Source organism: Aethalodelphis obliquidens, unplaced genomic scaffold (assembly GCF_003676395.1).
Source record: "Aethalodelphis obliquidens isolate GAN/ISIS:26980383/991018 unplaced genomic scaffold, ASM367639v1 scaffold62, whole genome shotgun sequence".
Taxonomy (NCBI): domain Eukaryota; kingdom Metazoa; phylum Chordata; class Mammalia; order Artiodactyla; family Delphinidae; genus Aethalodelphis; species Aethalodelphis obliquidens.
In genome coordinates this window covers 10,982,513-11,004,265 of record NW_020838006.1, presented here as the reverse complement: position 1 = coordinate 11,004,265, position 21,753 = coordinate 10,982,513, and the positions used below count along the sequence as shown (strand labels likewise).

At 47.7% G+C, this 21,753-nt stretch overlaps 2 long non-coding RNA genes across 4 annotated transcripts in view; both read left to right on the top strand.

Moving 5' to 3' along the window:
- The window catches only part of LOC113610302 (uncharacterized), a 53,356-nt gene that overhangs the window by 18,689 nt on the left and 12,914 nt on the right, over nucleotides 1-21,753 (top strand). The window contains exons 5-11 of one of the 3 annotated variants that reach the window (XR_003429031.1): nucleotides 2,159-2,311; nucleotides 3,347-3,437; nucleotides 4,280-4,476; nucleotides 5,991-6,043; nucleotides 9,259-9,345; nucleotides 12,323-12,442; nucleotides 13,960-14,073. This is a non-coding gene — a long non-coding RNA (uncharacterized LOC113610302). The remainder of the gene's footprint in view (nucleotides 1-2,158; nucleotides 2,312-3,346; nucleotides 3,438-4,279; nucleotides 4,477-5,990; nucleotides 6,044-9,258; nucleotides 9,346-12,322; nucleotides 12,443-13,959; nucleotides 14,074-21,753) is intronic. The other 2 variants (XR_003429030.1, XR_003429032.1) reach the window with 2 other exon arrangements.
- LOC113610304 (uncharacterized) lies at nucleotides 14,109-20,436 on the top strand. Its single transcript, XR_003429034.1, has 2 exons — nucleotides 14,109-14,360; nucleotides 17,650-20,436. It is a non-coding gene; the product is annotated as an uncharacterized LOC113610304 (long non-coding RNA).

Genomic DNA, 21,753 nt, shown 5'->3' with positions numbered 1-21,753 from the left:
TCTGACCTTAACTTCATGAGAGATTGGAGCCAGGCTGCTCCCGAGTTCCTGACCCACAGAGGCTGTGAGAGATACTAATTGTTTACTGTTGGGTTTGGTTTTTTTTTTTTTTTTTGAGGGGATAAACATTTGCCATTTATTTATCTGACAAAAGGCTCTTATCTAGGATATGTAACTCATGGCCTTAAATTGATAAAAATACCAGCAATCCAGCAGGAAAAAATGGGCAGAAGATTCGACCACGCATTTCACAAAAAAGATATCCAAATGGGAATAAGTATATGAAAAGGTGCTCCACATTACCGCCCGTGAGGAAAAGGCAAGGCAAAACCACAATGAGATGCCACCACGCACACACAACAATGGCTAAAATCAAAACCCTGACAATGTATACTGTTGTTTCAGACCTCTAAGTTTTGAGGTAATTTGTTACGCAGCAGTAGATAACTAGTACACTGGTACTGAAAGCTGTCCCTCCTTCACTCTCTCATTACTTCTGCTGTGAAGAAAACCCTAACTCATTGCATAAGTGAAATCTAGAAAACGGACATCTTTCCCAGTTTGGAGACCAAGTTGGGGGCCTGGAATCTTGATCAAAAGTCTCGAGGAATACAGAAGCCCCTCTTTTCTTCATTTGTCCCCCGCAGATCTGATGCCACCCTGTCTTCACTAAACTCACCCCCCCTACTCTTTTCCTTCTTTTTTTCACCAGCCATTTTTTACTCAGTTTCAACAATTTCACTCCCACTCTGCATATGATTTTCTGGGTGACCGTGGGATACAGGTCCTGCTATCCTGAATGACTTTCCCAAGTTCCGTAATCAGTTTTGAATGTCCTCACAGTACCTGTGGGCACATAGCAGGTGTTGAACAAGTATTATTATTTACTGCCTTGGTCCAGAAAGCTGACCCTGAGCAAGGATTAAGGTTCTAATGACTTGGTTAGAAGGTGCAAACCCAGGGCGATGGAGGTGGAAACAAGGAAGTGAGACAAGGAGTCACGTGATGCCATGTACCATGTCACCGTGGTGGCCTTGTTTCACCGTGAACTCCCCTGAGCAGTGAGGGGACACCAGGTTTACTCAGTACGGAGCTTCTCTAGAAAGGCTGCAAGAAGGACTCATGATCCAGTGTCATTCACGGGAGAACGGAAGGTGGAGGAATTTATCTGCCCTGCTCCTACCTTCTACCTCCTAGGTTAACATTCACCCCAAGGTGCGTGAGCTCCCTTGCATTATCCAGCCCCTGATGATGGCCCATGAAGCCAGATTCTGTGCCCTATGGTGAGGGATTTCATCTGCGTTCAAGGTGAAGGGCTTCCAGGGGCAGGTGGGACAGCAGCTGAGAGAGAGAACAGTCATCGAGGAACTCATGAAGATATGCAAGATGGGTATCTCCTATAGTTACTTTCTTGGCCCATTTTCTAATTCCTTAGATACTAGCTTGCCAGCACAGCTGTAGGAAGACCTGGCTTCTCCTTTTGACTGCATCAGTTCCTCAAATGTGTGATGTGGGCAGAGATACAGTGTAGCTGCATATTAATGGGAGCTGACCCTTGCAGGCTTCAAGACAGATGGACACACTCAAATCCTGGCACCCGAAAATGTGAGACTTCTTTCTGCAGCCGGCTGGAAGGAAGAGCTTGTCTCTCAGCTGAGGGGGTCTCTGAAACAGTGACACCCACCAGCTTAGAAAATGCAATTTAATTGAGTAAAACTGGAGTTTTTGAGCAGTCCCTGGGCTGTTTTAGACATATTAAAAGGCCCTAAAGCACCCTTTTTTTTTTTTTTTTTTTTTTTTGCTAGAAAGAGAGGTGTTTCCTCCCAGCAGTTCTTCAAACTTCTTCTTAGAATCAACCCCAGGAAAGTGGCCGCAAGCTGATCAAGATGGACACCCCATGAGTCCCTCAGAATCCCAGTGTGCCCAGAGGCCCAGTCGGGCTCTCATTAACAGAGGAGGATGGGTGGATGGATGGGTGGGTGGGTGCGTGGGTAAATGAATAGATGAGGTAGCTGCTCAGTTTGTAAAAACCTAAGAGGCGCTGTCCAGGCACCTCACGCCCTCAATGCCCGCTTTCCAGCAGGCAGTCAAGGAGATCATGGCTGTGGGTTTTTACTGTCTGAGTCTCTCCACCATGCGTTTTTCCTGTCCCCGACAGAGCCGGCCTCTCCAGTCCCCCACCCTCTGGCTTCTTATCAGCTCCATGCTGTCTCTTTGCATTAAAGTGACAAGAAGCAGCACAAGGCTGCCGACAGGAGTCTGGAGCTGTAATTTGCACTGACATTCACTGGCGTTATCCACTTATTGCCTGGTAAGCCAAATAGGAGATCTGTCTGATTTTGATCCCAGGAAGAGAAATAACAACCCTGCTCTGCTTCAGCCATTTAAAGCAAAGCACCAGGCCGGTCCTCGGGCCTGAGTCCTGGCTGGCAACTCCCACCTTCATGATGCGGGTATCATCTTCCTCTGGCTGGAACTGCCTTTCAGATCTGACATCTGGCAAACACTGGATGGTTGGGGAGGGGGGAGGCCATGCCATCCTCTCAGCTGGTGACAGCACTGACCACAGGTTGCCAAGGGTCCTTAAAGGAGCCTCCGGGGGATTTAAGTGCCCCTGGGAAGTCAGGCCCCAGCTGAAAATACCTCAGCAGCTCTCCTCTGCCTCCCCAGCCCCTCCCTTTAAACTCTCCCAGCTGTAAAAGAAATGAGGCTGAATGAGAGGTGAGAAGAGCACCAAGCAGTCGGCCTGTGGGCACGGCCCGCTACGTAATTTACAAAATGAAAATGGGGGCCCCTTGTTCAAAAAAGCAGGAAAAGTGTCGTTAAAGGTCCTAAAATATAAGGCCTTCTCCTTTTCTTTGGTGGCCTCTCTCTGATTTGTCATAGTATTTTTTATTTGCTATGTAGTACTGTTCCAAGTATAAATAGATAAATAAATATTATTTACTAGCACGATCTTTACCCTTCATCTCTAGATCATACAAGGACGGTTTTAAATGCACATGGAAGAGCTTTTAACTCAGATGTGGAATCACCAGAGTGACACAAATCGTATTTCCTAACTCGTATGTTCATCTCTAGTTCATCGCTACCAGAACAGTGGAAATGCTGCATGGAACTGTTCTTATTTCACTTCTCGATATACAGACTTTTGACCAACATCCTCCGCCTTCATCTGACTGACGAGTAAGGGAGGACTGAAGGGAAAAGAAAGCGAGGTTGCCCTTTCTTTCCTTCCATGTCATCATTTTCAGTGTAAATAGTCGATACAGAGAAGTAACGTTAAGAACGTGGTAGAGTTCCTTGACCTTTCTTAGAGCACGATCGTCTTCTTTCTGTGTTTAAGGCAGGTTGTGGAGTGCCTACAGTGGCCAGGCGTGTCCAAATGCTCTGTATGCTTGAACTCATTGGATCGTCTTGACAACCCCACATGGCAGGTAAGTTACTTATATTTTTCAGAAAATAATTGGAGGCACTGGGAGGTTAAATGACTTGCCCAGGGTCCCGGAACATGCCACTGGCAGAGCCGAGATGCAGGCAGGAGGGGTCTGGCCCTGGAGTCCCAGCCCTGCCCACTAGGGTCTCCTGCTGCTTAGGACAGATGAAGGAAAGATCTGGGGGGAGTCCCACCCTTCTCTTTACCCCTGTGTCTGTCAGGTCTATGTACCAGGGCTGGGGATTGGGGGTGGGAGGGACAGGGAGCGTCTTTCCCTTCGAGTGTGAGTCACTTCTTTCAGGTGTGTCACTTTAAAATGTTACCTTTGGGTTTCCCTGGCGGCGCAGTGGTTGGGAGTCCGCCCGCCAATGCAGGGGACACGGGTTCGTGCCCCGGTCCGGGAAGATCCCACACGCCGCGGAGCGGCTGGGCCCGTGAGCCATGGCCGCTGAGCCTGCGCGTCCGGAGCCTGTGCTCCACAATGGGAGAGGCCACAACAGTGAGAGGCCCGCATACCGAAAAAAAAAAAAAATGTTACCTTTGCTCAAGCCCAGATCAAGGGGCTTACTGACATTTTAAAGATGACGAGGTGGGTGAGGTTTACAGTGGGACGCCTTGGAGTCTGCTGGGTCCAGATAAGTTGGGAGAGGGCAGCTGGGGGTCTGAGGAAGCCCCTTCCTCCCAGCTGTTGTTGGACTCGGGAGTGGGGGAGTTGGCACGGGAACCAGCCAGTGAAGCCCTGGCTTGGTTTCCCTCATGCCTCAGTGAAAGGCGCGAGTGTGCACACACGCCCCAGCTCTGCCTCCAGCCACATGCTTAGAAACCGTGTCCTTTCACCCCCAGTCTCCTCTTTCTCGAAGTGACTCAAAGGTGTTCCCCACCCGCTGCTTGGAAAGGCATTGCCCGGCAGGTTCACCGGGTCAGAGGAAAAGCCCTTGGCATCCGGAACACGGAACACCGGCCTGCAGACGTCAGCAGGAAGCAAGGACGGCCAGGAGGAGGGAAGTGACAACTCCCTGTCGGGCGTGGCGCTTGCGTTGGTAGGAAAGGGCAGGGAGGGCGGGGAGGGCCGGGGTCATGGAGCAGAATGAAGGGTCGGGGAGCGCACAGAGGAGGGAGGTGCAGCATCGGATGGGCACGTTGCCCATGGTCCCTGGAAGATGGAAGGAGCCCTGCGATGCCCAGTGGTTTTACAGTGGCCCTAAATGGTTCATCATCACCCAGCCATCCAGTCCTGTCCAGTCATCTTTATGACATCTTTATAGCAAAGCTAGTTACCTTTGCCCCAAGTAGCGTGTGCTCTCTGGTTAGCCATCCAAACGGGGTTATGTCAGATGGGAGTCATGTCTCCCCTCTCTTAGCCCGCAGGTTATGGGGCAGAAACCCCCAGTCCCGCCTACCATAAAGACTTCTGTATCTGGTGCATTGATACACAGTTGGAGGTTTGTTCCATAAACATTCCTGCAGACACGAACTTAAATGTCCCATCATTTAGGAATTAAAAACAAAAAGTACAATCATCCCTCAGTATCCATGGGGGATTGGTTCCAGGACCCTGCGGACATCACACTCTATAGATGCTCAAGTCCCTTCTGTACAATGATGTAGGACTGGGGCCCTCCATATCCGCAGGTTCCTCATCCCCTGAATCTGGGATTGAGGACAGGGAGGCCGCATTACAGAGGACCGACTGTGCAACATAGCAGGCTATTGACTCCTACAGACTGGATGCCTGGACCTGGAGAAAGGACATCAGTGAAGGGAAGCTATGGCTTAAAGCGATGCTTTCACAATTCTGATAGCAGTTTCTTTCCACTGTTGGTGTTTCCTTTTCCCAGAATGCAGAAGGCTTTGTCTGCTTTTCTCCATCTTTGCTCTGTGCTGTCCAGTGCCTTTAGGGGAATCTTACTGATCAGCGACAGTTTGGGGTGGGGGAGGCCGGTGGGCAGAGCTCTCTTTCCTCTCCTGTTTCCCTTTTTGGGTTGTAATGCTCTATTTCTCTCTGGATATATTGTTTGGAGACCATCAGGCATGTGTTTGATGCATGACGCAAATGTCATGTGGTGGTGTTAACGTCACACGGTTGACAAAAGAAGACGAGGAAAAGGATCCCAGCAGATGGATCGGTATTACATTTCGTACTACACACGGTCCACTCCTGACGGCCCAAAGCAAACAGCAGTCACTTTGTCAGTGGAAAAGATGCAAGTTTTTCTCTTGTCTCAAGTGAGAAGTCCCCATATGTCCTTACTCACTTCTCAGGAAATTTGCTTTTTCTTGGTTTTCTTTTTTTCTCCTCAAAAATGCTGATGGTCCCAGGGCTTAGGGACAATAATTGTTGCTCCTTTTCAACATAAAGGTCAGGATCCTTTGTTACAAAGCAGGTTTTGTGGCCCAGATAAAGCTGGGCAGACATGATCTCTGCTAAAGAGTAGCGGAAAATAATTCGCTCCCCGGTTGTCACGCGTGGCCAATTTGAGTGAGAAAAGGGGGCTTGTGGGTGCAAGAGCATACGAAACCACACAGTTATGGTCTCTCACTTTTCTTTTTATAGGCAGGCAAAAGAGACCCCCAAAATGTCAGACACTGCTGGATCTTGAAGGGAAGGTCAGTAAAAAAAACAATAAGCCGTTTTCTCCTTTTGTTTTCTGTTATCTTGTGTTAACTGTTTCTTCATAGTTATCTGTTAATGTTATTTTAAGTCTCCAGCAAAGATTCTGACACTATGATGATACAGTTATGTTTATAAAATATGGGGGACCTGCTCTCGTCCTGGCTTGCTGATTTCCAGGTTTCTTCTGGCTTTCACACAGAAGAGCTGGGGTGTTGAATGCCCAGCAGTTGGAGGTTGACCCCTGGCTGGCTGACCCCCATCCCTGAGTTCATCTCCACCAGCCACCAGTCAGGTTGGAAGCATCACTTGGCAGTATGGCCACCGCGGACCATTCCTCTCAAGTTGTTGTGGGTTGCCGTGGAAACGAAGAGGTCTTAATGTTAAAAGTAATTTGGTCCTTAATGGAGACGGTCTCTCACTAAAGGAAAGTTAACTTGGGAACCATTCGAGTCATGCCCAGTCACTGGCCCCACTGCGCACCCCCGTCCCACTTTCTTCTGCTTGCCTAGAGGTCTTAATTTTGATGATGTATGAGGTGTCAGCCAGAAGATCTTGTGCTCTGCGAAGCACTATAAAAAGGCAGATGTATGACTGTGTCATCCACAAATACCCTAGGAAGGTGAGTGTTAAACCAATGTTAATAATAAATGTTTTCTTCCGAAGTAAGTTACGGCAGTATCACCAGAGCCCTTTAAAATGTAACGAACCAATGAAATCTCAGGGAGCTGAGGGACACCTAACCCTGCCATCGTCCCTGTAGTACAGTCAGGAAAGTTATGAAGGGCCATCCCATCTGGTCTGCGTCTGCCTGAAACCCGTGGATGGAAAGAGGAACAGTCCCTCCAAACATCTGAGCTTGATCTCTGCAACTGAGAAATCTTGAGACCAGAAAGCCCCAGGGAATGCAGAAATGCCTCTTTAAAGGTCGTTTTGAGGAAACATGGCCACTGACCCATCACACTGACTCAGCCTCCCTGCCCCCACCATTTTGCTAACGGGCTCCGTTGATTTAAATGGAAGGAAGCGAAGAAACACTCTCTGAGCTAGGTCCTGCCTGACCTCCCATTGCGGGCTGCTGCCTTGATCATACAGCAAGTACTGGTCTTGACTCCTGGCTCCCGCGGGGGCTTGTCTGAAGATAGTCCCCAGGTGGGGAGCCTGGAAGAAGAACTGCGTGCTTGTGTGCATAATTTGAAGCTTACTTTGCAGGGACCCATAGTTGTGCTGTCTTTGCTCAGGAAAATTCTAAGCTGAAATTCTGTATTCCAGCCCCTGTGGATATAAAGTCCTAACTGTTCCTCATCTTCTCCTGTTCTTCAGCCAATCGTCAGATTGGTGGTTGTTGCTATTGTTGTTTTCTCCTAGGAGGTCCTTCCTGGTTTAAGCAAAAGAGTCAGCATCATTGAGAAGATGCGTCAAAATGCTCCAGTGTCAAGCTGGGTTCCCCAGTAGCAGACCCTGAGGGAAGATTATAGAGAAAGTGACTCATTAGGAAGTGTTCCGTAGGGTGGGGAAACAGGACTGGGAAGGGAAGGAGGATGTGTTGTCAAGCCACATCCCTGGGAGGGTAATGCTGGCACAGTCCCTCAGGGGCACGGTGTAGGTGACACCTAAGCGTCCCCATTGGGGATGAGGGAGTTGGAGAGTTTATAGCCCTCTCATCGGTTAAGGGCTGCAGGGGCAGGACATACAGGGAACGCAGCCAAGGCAGTTCCAGGTGCCCGTGGTCCATCCTCTGACACAGATGCAGGTGCTGCTGGGATTGGAAGCCTCAGAAGAGACCTCATGCTCAGAAATGCTAAGCAATCTGAGATGTTGACATAGGACCGACAGTCACTGCCACACACCCCACATACAGGAAAATAAAACAAAGAAGGGAACTCAAAGTTTACTTCCAGGTTCATTGACTTGTCCCTTATTCAGTCATTCAGCAAACATTATTGAGCACCTGCTATATTCGTCATTGTGCTAAATGCTGGGGCTTTAAAAAAAAAAAAAAAAAAGGAGGAGGTAGCACTGATATTGTATCTGAGAGGCTAAGAGTGTAATAGGGTGGGGTGGGGAATATGTACCTAATGTCCATCACCCGCTCAGGTTGGGACCCAACTAGTCCTAACTTTTGTCTGGGTCTGTCCCACCTCAAAGAAGCTCTCTGTGGGCTTCCCTGGTGGGAAGAGTCCGTCTGCCGATGCAGGGGACATGGGTTCGTGCCCTGGTCCGGAAAGATCCCACATGCCGCGGAGCGGCTGGGCCCGTGAGCCATGGCCGCTGAGCCTGCGCATCCAGAGCCTGTGCTCTGCAATGGGAGAGGCCACAGCAGTGAGACGCCCGCATACCGCAAAAAAAAAAAGAGAAGCTCTTTGTATAATGGCATAATCCAGGGGCTACAGGGCTACGCTGCTTCATGTGACTATAGCACCTGGCAATACCTGGATGAAAAGCACAACATGAGTGTGAGGTATTATTAGTAATAAAAGTGGCATTTAGTGGGCTTCCCTGGTGGCACAGTGGTTAAGAATCCGCCTGCCAATGCAGGGGACAGGGGTTCGAGCCCTGGTCCGGGAAGATCCCACATGCCATAGAGCAACTAAGCCCGTGGCACCACGGCTACTGAGCCTGGGGTCTGGAGCCCACAAGCCACAACTACTGAGCCCGCGCCACAACTACCGAAGCCCGTGTGCCTAGAGCCCGTGCTCTGCAACAAGAGAAGCCGCTGCGATGAGAGGCCCTCGCACAGCAACGAAGAGTGGCCCCCGCTCGCCACAGCTGGAGAAGGCCTGCGTGCAGCAGCAAAGACCCAACGCAGCCAAAAATAAATAAATAAAATAATAACAATAAAATAAAATAAAAGTGGCATTTAGCAATACTGAAATAAATAAGCTGACACAGGAGTTTTGCTCTGCATTTAGGGAAATGTTCTGGGTCTCCGAGGCCCTATGTCTTAGAATCAAACGCTTCCAACAGCCATAAAACATTCCTGCCCTGGTTTGTTTTAGGACTTGAGCATTTTTCTGGCATCCTTGCTTTAGTAAGTGCCCTGCTGCTTCCAAGCAATGTGGCTGCGTAGGCGGCATTTCAGCTGCAGCTCAGGCAGGGTTACTTAAGGTCATGTCCATCTATTGCCCATGACCTACCGGCCAGGACCAGGAGGGAGGGACAAGGCATGGGAGTGACTGGAGAGTAACAGCAAAACTTTTCTCATTTGTAGGGTAAAACAGGTTAGGAAAAGTGTAAAGCAATCCTGTCCCTCCATTCCTAGGACCAAAGACTCGATGATCAAAACAGACCCTGCCAGGTAAATTATAGGGCACATAAATAAATGATGAATACTTTTTAAAGTGTAAGTATGTCCCAAATATCTCCTGGGATACACTTATACACTTATATTAAAACATTCCTTGTTACTTATGTGAAATTCAGATGAAACTGGGCATCCTGTATTTTTCTTCTCCAGTGTTATCTGGCAACCCTACCTGCAAGGGCTTCACCAGAAGGAATTTACTCCTTTAATTCCTTATCCAGGTGGGAAATGGAAAGCCAGATATGACTGGAGGCCTCCATTTCAGGCCTCTGGGAGGTTCAGATCTCTCCAGCTGAGCCATTTATCTGAAGTCAACTTAAAATCGCTTTTTAAGATCCTCCCTCAACTGTTCCTCGGGCTGGAAACGTGGACCCCAAACTGATCTTGAACTCGCACTTCAATTCCCTAATGCCCAGCAGAAAGGCCCACCTGGAGAGGTGTTCGCGGGCAGGAAAACGGAGGCAGAGAAACGACCGAGGTGAGGATCCCTTAGCAGGGCCTCCGATTCCAGAACTTCTTATTCACATGTGATTCCTTAGATTTTTAACCTGCGATGGGCTTGCCTTACGCTTATGAAGGAATTCAATAATTCTTTAATTTTTCTTATCTACAAGGATGAAAAGCTCATCTAAAGCTAAATGCCACATGCAGATGTTATTCTATTTTTTATTTTTTTTGATGACTCCATGTATTTATTAGTGTAATACTTTTTCAACCCCAAATGCACTAAGTACAATTGATATAAAAAGTGACATTTTGATGTTACCATTTTAAGCAAAGACAATTTTCTCCACACACATTTCTAGGCAGAGAATATCATACGAAACAAATTTGAACCTCAGGCCACCAAGCCATTCAAGAGGGATGCAGAGGGAGCATCTGCTATAACTCCTCAGTGCAACCGCATCATTTTTCTCTATTTCAAAGTTCTGTCGTGTTTTGTCTTTATTTTGCCCCTAAGGAATTTTTCGCGTGTTATATCTTTATTTAAATTGCAATTTGAGTGAAGGGTAATCATGAGTCCCAAGATGACTGAAAACTTGGTAAAGAAACTGGTTCAAAAGAAGAACTTCCTAAAATAAATGGCTCTCTTCTGCCCATTTTCCATCAACCATCATCTACTGTCACCACCTCCTGTTAGGCCATTCCTTGGGGAGAACTGCAGACTTTTTTGACGTGACGTTTTATGTGCAAACCGCATTTATTTACTTTCAGGTTGGTGTTGATTATGTAAATTTCCCTTCTTTGTTCAGTTGCAGCAGTTCAGCAAGGGACAGGTGCAGGCAGACCGGCACAGGGATCTCACAGGCAGATTTTCAAGCCATAGAGAAGTATCATCAGCCCCAAACCCCAAAGTTGCAGGCACTTTTTTCCTGGCATAGCCAGCCCTTTCTCAGCAGTCACCTCATTTGAGCCGTTTTGAGGGAGGGCACCGCAAATGTCATCCAAACCCTTTGGCAGGGCCCGTCCAACGCGACAGGGGTGGTGACAGAAACGTCATTTGTGGCCCCGGTTCTTCCCATTTGAAGCAGCTGTTAAGCAGTGAACCTGGAGCCAGATTCTGGATTTTAGAGCCCAGGTCTGGGATATGCTGTTGAAGGATGCCAGTTCCTGCCTTCCATCGTCTACATGGTGGAGGCCACAAATTCATTCCTTAAATCCTTATTGAACCAGGACGGTGTGCCGGGCACACTCCAGGTGCCGGGGATGCAGCTAGGAAAGGCAGACAAGGTTCAGGCCTCCATGGGGCTTCCGTTCTGGAGGTGGCATCAGATGGCGACAAGTGCTCTGAAGATAGGGGCAGAAGGACCAGGTGGGAGGCAGGGCTGCTTTATGGAGGGTGAATAGGAAGTTCTTTCTGGAGAGGGGATGCCTGACCAGCCAGCCTCCTGTCCATGTGGGGCCCCAGCTCTGCAGGCAGGGCAACTGCTGAGCTCCAAGATGGAAACAGGCTTGCTGTCTGAGGGCCAGCCAGGGAGGACAGCAGGTCAGAGTGGACCCAACAAGTTGGAGAGAAGGGAGATGCTGTCCGAGCACCAGGCAGGCTCAGCCCATGGTCAGGAGCTTGGATTTTATTTGAATGGTGATGGGGAAGCTGCTGGAAAGCAAATCTTAGCCCAGGTTCTCACCTTCTCCTGTAAAGATCAACTGAGAAAGAGGATGTGGGCTCAGGCACAGATGGGGCGGAGTGGAAAGTGCACGGAGACCCTCACAGGTGATGGCCAGGTGTCCCCCTGTTGAGGAGATTTGCCTCTGGAAGAGGGCGGGTGAGGCCCCTGGCTGCTGCCTGCTGTCCGAAGGTTGGCTCCTGGAGCTTGGGGTTTTCCCAGGGTGTAAAATTCCGTTTCCTGAAGCTTCATGTACTTCTCCAGAAAGCTAGTAGGTGTCCTGATGAGGTTTCAGACCCTGTAGCAGCACTTTTTAGACCCTGGTGGCCTTAACACAGGTTAGGATGGTCCCATCTGCCTATGCAGACTGCCAAGAAAAGACATTCCAAACTGTCGTGGGGATGAACAGAGCTGAGGCCTGGCCCAGAGGTGGACTTGGGAGAAGGTCAATCGGACACCTTATCCAGGGGCCAGATTAAAACATTTCGACCAGTGGTTCTTCGAGTGTGGCCCCTGCATCAGCATCAAGTGGGAACTTGTTGGAAATGCTAAATCAGAAAGTCAGCTTTCTGTATTTTAACAAGCGCTCCAGATGATTCTACTACTCAATATTAAGTTTGAGAACCGCTCCTTTAGAAGAAAGCGGGGCAGATAGTTAAAAAAAAAATTCCCGCTTTTGCTGAGACATGGCTCAAATCAGAGCAAAACCAGAAAACTTCAAGGCACGGGGATGTGGGATGTAGTCTGCCTCAAACGCAACCAACCACAGAGACTAACATCCAAGTTATAACTTCTCAGTCGAGCAAAACTCCATCATGAAACATATTAATAAAGACTGATCTCTGGCTGTTTCTCCCACCCAGTTTCCAAGGCCCTGGTTTATTCTTGGTGCACTCTGGATACTCCTGGAGCATTCATTCATTCATTCTCACACTCCTGGCTGCCGAAGATACAAGATAATGAAACCCTACGTCCACCCTCAGGTAGTTTGCTTCAAGGAGAGGCATATAGTTTGTGAATGAAAAATTACAGGGCAGGGTAATAATTACTACAAGAGTGCTCTGGGCTGGGGTGGGGCTCCTCACCTAGGGCAGGAGGGAGGCGGTCTCGGCCAGGCTTGGAGGAACAGAAACAGCAGGGGTTAATCCAGTTCAGCCAGCCTAGTGGCTGAGTCACATCATGACGCAGTCCGATGGCAGAGCTCCAGTTCGCAGTCCTAACTTCCCCTTGAGAACAGAATCGTCTGCAGAGTCCAAGTACACCCCGTGACCACAAGTGTGTGCTTGGGGCGTCAGGGGTTGACTGGAGGAGTGAGGGCACCACTGGCAGCTCCAGCCCCCAGATTACTGGCCAGGGGCTGCAAATTACCAGGGGCTGCATTCCCAGCTCCTTTTCCCGAAGAGCGTTCTCATTGGCCGGTCCACCAGTTCCAAAGCCCAGCAACTCGGTCTCAGTCCTGTCACCCCAGTAGACACTCGAAAACCTCACTTCTATCCCAGCATTTTGTCCTTTTGATCAAGAAAGGACTGGGGATAAATCCCTGTCCACACAATCAAGAACCTCAGTCCTTAACACATAGTCTTAGCGGTTCTACTCACATGCACAGCGTGGTCCTCCTTTGGTCATTCATTCAAAACTATTATGCCAGGCCCTGATCCAAATGCCTCCTCTACCCAGTCATCCTGTTACTGATGGTTAATAATTATGCGGTAATTTTTAGTCTCACTAGGAATGAAAAATGCGACAAGAAACTACCATTTTTTACCCATCAAATTAGCAATACTTTGTTTTAAAGAAACTACTCAGTGCTAGTGAGGAGGCTGTGAGATGGGCAACTGCAACATCATAATTAGCAATAGAAATGGGACATCCTTTCTGGAAAGCAGTTTGACAAAAACTATTTCAATGTTAAAACTCATTAACCCAGAAGTTCATCTGGAAGTTTATTATAAGGAAATTATCAGGGATTTAGACAAAGATTTATACCAGCTACCATTTATACCAGCCATGCACTAAATACATAAATTACCTCCTGTGCCAACAAAGATTTCACCAAAACATTGTTTTTCGTGGCAAAAAAATTACAAACAGGCTACATTTACAGTAATAGAGAATGTTTAAACAAATTAGACTAAGTCATAGAACACAGTATGCATTAAAAACTGTCTTTAAAGAATTTTAAATGCCATAGGAAATGTTCTTATATATACAGTATGCTTCTAACTTATAAAAATATATAATAAATATACATGCATTAAAAATAACACAGAGAGGGACTTCCCTGGTGGACCAGTGGTTAGGACTTCCGAACTTCCACTCCAGGGAGCAACTGGTCGGGGAACTAAGATCCCGCAAGCCGCGTGACACGGCCAAAAAAATAATAACAACAAAAATAACACAGAGAAATAGATCAAAATACTACTAGGTAGGATGGAAACTTACTAATGCTTCCCGCGTTTTCCTAGTTTTCTGCAATTGGCCTGTATCCCTTTAATAACAGGAAATGTTACAAAAATGAAAGGCGCCTGCGCGAGCACACACGTGACTTCTCCCGGGTATGAGGAACTCCTTATCGCGTTGTTCCTTCAGACGGCTGCCTCCTGGTCCAGTCTTGGTGAGTCACCCAACTCGTCTGAGTATTTAATTTTCTCTTTGCAAAATGAATGTGATAATCCCGGCCTCTTCACCTCATAAGATAGTTGTATGTTGCTGCTGCCTCCTGCCCATAAAACCCCAGGTGAATGCTAATTACTGTTATTACTAACAGACCAATGCTTTCTGGGAGAGGTGAGTCCCGGTGACGGTGACATCATCAGGAAGGCTCATGTAAGAAAGGAATGGTCTCCTGGGACATGAAGTCTCCTCTTCCCAGAAACCTTCGTCCTGCGTATTACTCCGCAGGTACTGTTGCTGGTACCAAAGGGTTTGAAAGCTTGATGGCGTTCCGCGGAGCGTTTGTTTCTCACTCATACATTTGAGCTGGGGTTTGGCTGATCCTGGCTGGGATCAGCTGGGTTGGGTTCCACGCTGCTGTTTGGGTCCAGGTCTGTCCCACATGCCTCTCATCCTCCCGGGACCAGCAAGCTAGCTGGGGCATGTTGTTCTCCTGGTGACGGGGAGAGGCGTAAGAGGACACGCCCAACCACACAAGCACATTTCGAACCACTGTATGCGTCACGTCTGCTGATACCCTCCAGCCGAGTCCAAAATCATGGGGCAGGGAAGTGTTTCCCTCCCAAGGTTGTGGGAGGGTCTGCAGAGTTACACAGCAGAGGATGTGGTCGCTGCAGAAGGTGAGGAACCGAGGCTAATGATTCAACCTAGCAGGAGGAGGGTTGGGAAGGTAAAATGAGCCACGAAGTTGTTAGCTCTGTTCGGACTGAAGGCAAGGAGGGAAAGAGATGGGAAGCCCGGGCTGCGACTTGTTGGAGGCAGCCAGGAGATGCCCACTCTGCGTCCCTTGTTCATATAGCCAGCAGTTATTGGGGGTTGGCCTTGGAACTTGGTGAGGCTCTGAGCTGGGACGCAGTGGAGATGGAGATGAGAATGAAGGCAGGACTCTCTTCCGTCTAGCTGTTTTCCTAATCAACTTTCTTTACACACCTGCAGCCCATTGCCATATTTTAAACGCCCTTTCATTTGCAACTGTCCTGCCTCTTGTGTTGCCATGGTTTTAAAAGGTGGCGTGTATTTAAAAAGAAGTTTTTCTATTAAAGTATAGGTGATTTACAATGTTGGGTTAGTTACTGCTGTACAATAAAGTGACTCAGTTATACGTATATATATATATATATATATATATTCTTTTTCATATTCTTTCCCATTATGGTTTATCACAGGATATTGAATACAGTTCCCTGTGCTATACAGTAGGACCTTGTTGTTTATCCATTCTTTATATACCAGTTTGCATCTGCTAATCCCAAAATCCCAATCCGTCTCCCACCCTCCACCCCCTTGGCAACCACCAGTCTGTTCTCCATGTCCGTGATTCTGTTTCTGTTTCATAGATACGTTCATTTGTGTCATATTTTAGATTCCACATTTAAGTGATATCATATGGTATTTGTCTTTCTCTTTCTGACTTACTTCACTTAATATGATAATCTCTAGTTGCATCCATGTTGCTGCAGATGTCATTATTTCGTTCTTTTTTATGGCTGAGTAATATTCCATTGTCTGTGTGGACCACATCTTTATTGATTCATCTGTTGATGGACATTTAGGTTGTTTCCATGTCTTGGCTATTGTGAATAGTGCTGCTTTGAACATAGGGGTGCATGTATCTTTTCGAATTATAGTTTTGTCTGGGTATATGCCCAGGAGTGGGATTGCCGGACCATATGGTAATTCTATTTTTAGTTTTCTGAGAAGGTGGCGTGTATTTTTATCACCTCAAGGCCATATATCAAGCACTTCCCTCATGCGTAAACATCTTTATGATCGGAGTTCTCCCTGGGAAAATCAAATGCGTGTGTTCCCAGTCTGGACTGTCAGGATCCATCTGACGGTGTGGTCTATCATCTAGGAAGGAGGGTCCGCCTGCCAGGACAGCACCTGAGGAAGGTGGGGAGTGGGGTAGCTTCTGCAGATGTGCTCACACAGAGCTAGCTGAGGAGATGCCTCCCCGGAGACAGCAGGGATGGAGAGCTGCGGAGACAGAGCCATGGCCTGGCAGCTGGCCGCGCATGCTCTGGCTTCAGTGGGAGTGACAAGGCTTGAGGAAATGTTGGCTGAAGGAAGCAAATAGAACCCCACACAGCCCTACAGGACCAAGTCCCCGACTTTCCCTTTACACTTAGCTGTGCCGGGGTCTGAGTCTTAACAGGGATGAACAGGGCCCAGCTGGAGGAACGAAATGCACCCTGCAACCCTGGAAGATGGAAACTAGCGTAAACCAAGGGCTTTACCCCAGCGGGAGAGTCCAGGGTAACATGACTTTCTTTACTCGGAACCAGATGAGTTAGCACAACGACAAAAGAGAAGTCTCCTTTCCCTTCTGAAAAGAACCAAATACATAAGAAAAAGAAAACCTAGTGTGGAATTCTGTCAAATAATGGCAGATGTCCCTGTTAGGTTGGCACCTGCCTTGCAAGAGCTCACTGTAACGATCAAAAGGCAAGGGTTGGGGGAGACCAGCTCGCTGCTTTGTGACCACCTAGAGGGGTGGGATAGGGAGGGTGGGAGGGAGGCCCAAGAGGGAGGGGATATGGGGATATATGTATACATATAGCTGATTCACTTTGTTATACGGCAGAAACTAACACAACATTGTAAAGCAATTATACTCCAATAAAGATGTTTTTTTAAAAAAAAAAGACAAGGGTTGGGCCCCAGTCTAATTAGGAGAAAAATCATCAGACACATCCCAAAACACCTGACCAGCACTGCTCAAAACTATCAACGTCATGGGAAACAAGGAAAGTCAGAGAAACTGCCACAGCCGGGAGGAACCTAAGCAGACATGAGGAATGCAGTAACCTGGATGGGATCTTGGAACAGAACAAGACATTAGGTAAAAATTAAGGAAATCCAAATAAACTGTGGACTTCCATTAATAATAATGATCAATACTAGCTCATTACGTGTAACAAATACACCACCTTAATGTAAGATGTTTATAACGGGGGAAACTGGATACAGGATGTATTGGAACCCTCTGTGCTATCTTCTTAATTTTTCTATAAATCTAAAACTGTTCTAAAAAAAATAAAGTCTATTAAAAAATCAATTCAAGAGTCGAAAGCACAGACATGGAAGCCAGGCTGCCTGGGGTCCAGTCTCGGCTCCTCCTCCCCTTGGGTAAAGCCACGTAACCCTTTCTGCCATGCCTCAAGTTTCCTCGCCGTAAAATGGGAATAATCATAAGACCTCTGATTGTCCTGGGGACTAAATAAGTTAAAACTTGTCAAACTCTGGAAGAGTGCTTGGCACCAAATAAGTGCTACATGTGCTTATTTAGGACATAAATAAAACTGAAGATGTTCACCTCACATGTTCTGTAAAACAGGAGGAAGTGTACCTTAGCTGAGTTTTAATTTTTCTTAAAAAAAAAAAAAAAGGAGCATGCTTAGGGCTCAGTTTGGGCTCCACTGTCCCAGAAATCCCGTGACCCCACCCCTTCCCTCTCGCTTGGCCTGAATTTGGTTCTTCCTGTTCTCTCTCCCAATGGTTTCCCATTCTTTGCCAGGTTCACACGGGGTGACTCAGCCTGGAAACCTCCCGCCAGGAGGCACATCAGCACGGGCAGATCCACTGCTTTCTCGCCTGTCCTAGCTCTTCCTTCCTGCCCGGGAGGGTCCTACTGCACCTGCGTTCCAGCAATACCCCCAGACACCTCCAAGCCCACCACCCTCCCCCAGACACGTGGCCCCAATCCCTCTGTCTCTCCTGCCTGTGCGGATGCCCTTCCAGCTCGGAGAGCTTTGGTAAAGAGGGGACATCACCGCCCAACAGGATGCCTAGGAAATGCGTGTGTTCCTTTTTGCCCAGGAAGAGATCTTGCTAAAGAACAATCCTGAACTTTGTCCAAATGGTTGAAAGCTTGACACGAGTCATCTTCCTGTGAGCATCTGAAAAACGCCTGTGTCCAAGCAGAACTGGAAGCACAGATCTGCTCTTTCCTTTAGTCAAGACCTTGAATTCCTGGAGCTGTTTCCTGCCCCACTCATGGCCACGGTCCCTCTCAGGGGCTGCCAGGTAACATGCAAGCCAAGCACTGCCGTGTGGCAGCGACAGAAAATCCAAAGGATCCAAGCGTCTACAGGATGAAGCTGGATCTCCCAATGCTCTTCCCTGGTGGGTTCCCCCACTTCTTCCTAAAGAGCCTTATTTCTTGTCCAAAATCCTGAGACACTGGTGAAGGGGGGCATTAATAGGACTCTCATTTTACAGGTGAAGAAGCCAAGTCCTTCTGGAGACAAAAGAGATTTCAGGCATGTTTCCTGTTTAGAGAAGGGCTTGCAGTTCCTCATCCACATTCCAGCCAGGGTTAGCCTGCTTGCTTGGCTTTTCTTTGCCAGCACTTGGCAGTGACCTACATAGACCACGTGCCTAATAATAACTTGAACTTTATTAGCACCCAACATTCAAGGGTCTCTGGGCATTTGGCAAAAGGCAGTATTTAGTAAATCACCTGCTTATACCTCTGGGGCAGCCTTTGAAGAGAAGAGGCTGCCAGCTGGGAGTATCGGCACAGCCGTCCCTTGTCTGACTTTTTTCTTTTTCATTTATTTATCTGGAAATCTCTAAGACCATGGCTCACTTGTAAAGGTTGATATTTGAGATAGATAACAACTAGTCTGGCTCAGGTATCGGCCAATCAGGATGGATTTTGGCCAAGGGTACCCAACCAAGGCCCTACCCCCACTCCTGCCCCTGATTGGCCAGGTATTGTCCCTAAAGCTGCAGGTTTAGGGGAAGGTCTAGGGAGTTCCAGGGAAGGAGCCTAGGTGGTCAAGGTAGTGGGACAATAGCTGTACCAAAGTGACAGGGAAGTAATTCAGTATTTAACCAGCTGACTGTCAACCCCGTACGTACCCGTATTCTCAGTTCCTGGGAAGTACAGATCCATGCCACGTGGCTCAGCGTTCTCCTAAGCGTCCGTAATGGTTAACCATGGCAGGCTAAGGCGTAGAGGTGTTTGGATTCAAGAGTCGTGGGGATTTCATTTTAGTGCATCTTACCTCCTCTTTGGTCCCCTGGAGCTGGAGCTGGATCAGGTGTAAGAAGAGTGGGTGCAAGTCACAAGTGATAGCATGAGATGATCAGAGTTAGGGAAGCCCAAGAGGGCCCCTAAGTCCAAATGTCGGTGTAGAATTCGATGTGAGAGACAGAATAGAACAGGACAGATGCTGGGAAGATCTAGGACAAGAGGGTCGAGGGGGTCAGAGGGTCTAAAATCACTGCCTCGAAAGCTCCATCACTCCTTGCCAGGGAAGCTTAACTGTGGTTAAAAACGTAAGGAAGGGTAGAGCTACTCAGTCCTCAACAGTTCTTAGAACTTCCTTGTGAAAACATTTCCCCAAGGGTTTGCAACTCACCCAGCAAGCTCTTTCAGAAAAGTTATCCCAGAGGCCAAAGCTGATACTTAAGAAGGACCTTCATTGTTTGAAGGGCTGCTTCCCACTGGGAAAAAGCATGATTTAGATGGGTGGTCTTTTCCATCACAGAGTCCAAATTCTCTAGGACTCTGGCCACCTCGGAGCAGGGTAGCTTTATAAATTTTTACCGGTACAATAATTCTAATAGAGCCATTTTGGAAGTGGTCTCAAAGGCCACTGGAGATGCAAGAATTCTCCTGATGGACGCAAATTGCTTTCCAAACATATGAGTCCTTTCTGCTCTTCTGGGTGAATGCCACGCAATCCTCCAGCTGGCATTTAGGGAGAACTAATCACTTTCTACTATTAACTTATTACGTGAATCATTAAGGGTGACTGAATTCGGAATTCATGCACCAAAATGAGCGTGTCACCAGAATACTTCTATTCAGCATTTATCCAAAATTCTATCATCTATGCAACATGTGGCAGCTTGCAGAGCTCCTGCTGTGCCTGCAAAACTGTCAGCAGCCAAATGCCCACACTGAGGAGGAAGCAAGTTTTGTTTTCTGTCTGAGCAGTTGCTGCTACTGTGTTATCCACGTGGTTGGTTTTAGATTTTCTGATCTTCTCTAAGATGTTTAGGTTTCTGTATTCGCCACATCAGTATTTGGGGCCGGTAATTTTCTAGTTAACTAAATTGGAAGATACGTTGTGGTTCAAATAGGAATCATCATACCCCAGTTGCCAAAGCAAATGTTTACGTAATGCTACCCCCTCTCCCCAAAAGCAAACTGCTTATGCGTTGACACTTTGTTATTATAAACAAGTCCCATTGTTTCTTCCACTGGAAAGTGTAAAAGGACAGAATAAATGGACAACGAGGTCTCTTCCCCACCTGAGTGGGTTGAAGTGAAAAAAAAGATGGAAAGTTATTGCTCTTCTCAGGGAAGGTTTTTCAAACGTGATTTTCTTTTTTAAATAGGTTATAAATTCCTATGATTCAAAAGTCAGTATCAGGGCTTCCCTGGTGACGCAGTGGTTGAGAGTCCGCCTGCTGATGCAGGGGACACAGGTTCGTGCCCCGGTCCGGGAAGATCCCACATGCCGCGGAGCGGCTGGGCCCGTGAGCCATGGCCGCTGAGCCTGCACGTCCAGAGCCTGTGCTCCGCAATGGGAAAGGCCACAACAGTGAGAGGCCCGCGTACCGCAAAAAAAAAAAAAAAAAAAAAAAAAGTCTATATCAAAAGTTATAATTGAGAAGTTTCCCTCTCTCTGCTACCCAGTCTGTTTGGGTCCTCCACTCCACCCCCGGAAGTCATCACTTCACTAGTTCCTTGTATATCTTTCCACTGTTTCTTTGTGCAAATAGAGGTATTCATATTTTCCTCTTAAAGGGAGGTTTGAAATATTTCACTAATACTCAAAGCTCCCCTGACCCCGCACTAGGAGGTAAAGTTCAATATGGTAAATAAATTCAGAAGTGACTCCAGAGGACTGAAATTGCATCTGAAGTCTATCTTCATAGGACTGTCTGCAGCACCGGTGTTTTTTTATATACCTGGCTCTTGGGAAAATGATGGACCAGAATTTTCTCCCGACTCCCCGGCTCTGCTTTCACACTCTTGCCTCCTCCCGCGTCAACAGCCCCACAAAAGTTTCTGACAAAGGTGCACCTTTTGTTCTATTCCCCACGCCCACCTCCCACAAACACACCTTTGTAGGGTCCCATCACCTTAGTGCCTGTGGGGATGGGTAAATGGCTTCTAATGTATATACAGTATTCCAGGAAGCAATGGCTGGCTCCTTCAATTCAAGGGTTCTTCCAAATGGAAATAGTCCTTCAACATGGGGCTAATGGGAAAACTTGATACTGGAGGATGTCCCAAATGTACAATATTCAACTTACTGATGGAGTGTTTATTATATGCCAGGTGCTATGGGTGGGTGTCAGGTAGAAGGGTGAGTAGGACATGGTGGTGCCTGCCCTCGTGGACCTCATGAGGAGAGTTACAACACGGAAGAGCACGAGGGTGCAGAGCTCAGAGAAGGCTTCAAAGCCGAGATAAGAGGGGCAGGTAGACTCAGCCAGGCGGTGGGCAGGGGACTGAGGCAGCGTCAGGTGCAGAGGCCTCTGGGGTGAAAAAGTCAGGATTCCTTCCTCCTCTGCTACAACTTCCTTTCCAAGCGGGACCTCCTGGAGATAATTCCGGTGACAAAAGGAGTGGCTTTAATGGAGATATAGGGGCAGT